General features: G+C 38.3%; 1 protein-coding gene across 1 annotated transcript in view; it reads right to left on the bottom strand.

Moving 5' to 3' along the window:
- Nucleotides 1-2,115, bottom strand: part of sema4bb (sema domain, immunoglobulin domain (Ig), transmembrane domain (TM) and short cytoplasmic domain, (semaphorin) 4Bb) — a gene marked incomplete in the record, with an annotated part of 71,310 nt that overhangs the window by 28,468 nt on the left and 40,727 nt on the right.

Below are 2,115 nucleotides of genomic sequence, written 5' to 3'. Positions count from 1 at the left end.
ATATATATTACCACCAACATTTTTTAAAACACAATTCATGAATATATCTGTACAAATAAAAACAGCTTTAAATATAAGCTGATAAATGATGTGTTGAGGCCAAGACATTTAAATATAAAAAGAAAAGAACTAAAATACAACAAGCTCTTAATAGCCATTTATAAACTATAAGTTCCACAAACAAAACGAAAAGTCTAATTTAGAGTATATTGAGAGATATGAAGGTGGTTGTTTTTAAAAAAAGTACTGCAGAAAATAAATTTAATACTTGCAAGCATCGTAAACACAATCACTAAAACAGTTTTATTAGACTCTGAACATGCCAAGAATTTATGTTTAACAGATTATTTGTCTTGCATAAAGACTTTTGTTGTTGTTGTTGTTCAAAATGAATGAATTGTTTGGGATTTGGCATCAACTAGAAGAGTCCCAGCCAGAATACTGCCAATGATCCAAAACGTCCAGATTAAAAACACCACATTATACCAGTGCAGAAATCGGCACAGTGAAAAACTAAGCTGGAAACAAAGTGAAACTCCTCGAGCTCTTTATAGTTCCCATAAAGCTAAATTTAGCTGGTGCAGCTCCAAGAAAACATGCTTGAGATATCACAATATCTCAGTCTGAAGAGTAAAATTTAAAGTCACATCACAGTAAGTATTATTTCATACAGCATATTGACTCAATCCAGTAAATACATTTGACAGTTTCTGTGGGCTAGTATGTGCATGTTGTTCATTTTAATACAACAAAAATAAACAATAATGTCCTTCATTTTAAACTGTTTCTGTTCGTTTTAAATAAAATCCACCTCGGGTCAAAGAGGTCCTGAAAGTACTCTGTTCTAGAGTTGCTCGAGATGAAAGTAATCACTGATATTTAAAGCTAACGCATGGCACAGGGTGAGTCAAAAGCCTCAGGACACCCTTTTGTTTCCCCAGAAGTGAAAGAGAAAATTAAAAATCTGAAAACCACAGAAAGTAATAGGTGAGGGGACCAGAACATGGTTTGAAGCATTGGATCAAATATGAGAAGGCAGCGTATTGAACACATCAAATAACAGACGATGTTCTCAGTTGTTGTCAAGAGATATTTGCAAATCTGACTGCGGTAATCAACTGCTGAGACAATTCTGGTCTTCTCCGTTATAGATGACCACCTTCCCATTGGGAGCATTTGACATTTATCCAATATGGCAGCTTTCAAGATGGTGGCCATGTTCTGGACATACCCTAAAATATAAGTCCTCTCACCCATTACTTGCTGGGGTGTTCAGATATTTCATTTCCTCATTCGTTTCTGAAATAAAAGGGTGTTCTGTGACTTTTGACTCACCTGCAGTACTGCTACATTAACCGTTCATAACTCTTTGACATTTAATGCAGATAAGAACGATCTTAGTTTATGTGTTTGCTTCCCATTTCAAAAATGTAAACACCCTACATTCCTCTCGTGCCATAAAACTGTGGTCAAAAACCTCCATTTGGTAATCCAAATGAAATTAAAGGCTTAACTCTGATAGGAAGAAAAAAAACAAGGGACTAGCACTACGTTTATCTTCAAACCTCCAGGTGGTGCGTTGAACCATAATGCAAATAGAGGCAGAAAAAAAAACAGCAATAAATGTTTACAGCCCTTCACATCAACTCTTCAGTGCACTCGCAAACAAATGGTTCATCTAACTCTCCAGGCCCTTTGGCAGATGATTGCCTTCCCCTGGTGGGAGAGCAAAGCAGCTGTGCGAGCTACGTCTCGTCCAGAATCAAACTCTAGGCTTTTTCCAGATCGACAGCCCCTCGTTCTCTTAAAACACTGTGACATCTGGAGCCGACCGAGGCGGGGCTGCCATTAAAAACGAGAAGAGTGGTGGGATAGAAAATACTTTCCATTGTCATCTGCAGGTCCTTCGAATTTTCCAGTGTGGAGACGGTAAAAGCGGTCGCTTTAAAAGGGTGAATTAAAATGTCATAAAGATGGGTATCCTCAGACTCAGCGGACCCTGCAATTGGCAGACAAAGGAACCCTCCTGTCACCAAAAGTGTGTGTGTGTGTGTGTGTGTGTGTGTGTGTGTGTGTGTGTGTGTGTGTGTGTGTGTGTGTGTGTGTGTGTGTGTG

The sequence above is a fragment of the Austrofundulus limnaeus genome, unplaced genomic scaffold (genome assembly GCF_001266775.1).
Source record: "Austrofundulus limnaeus strain Quisiro unplaced genomic scaffold, Austrofundulus_limnaeus-1.0 Scaffold69, whole genome shotgun sequence".
NCBI lineage: Eukaryota > Metazoa > Chordata > Actinopteri > Cyprinodontiformes > Rivulidae > Austrofundulus > Austrofundulus limnaeus.
Note: the sequence above shows the minus strand (reverse complement) of the source record. Positions and strands in the feature narration are given on the sequence as shown.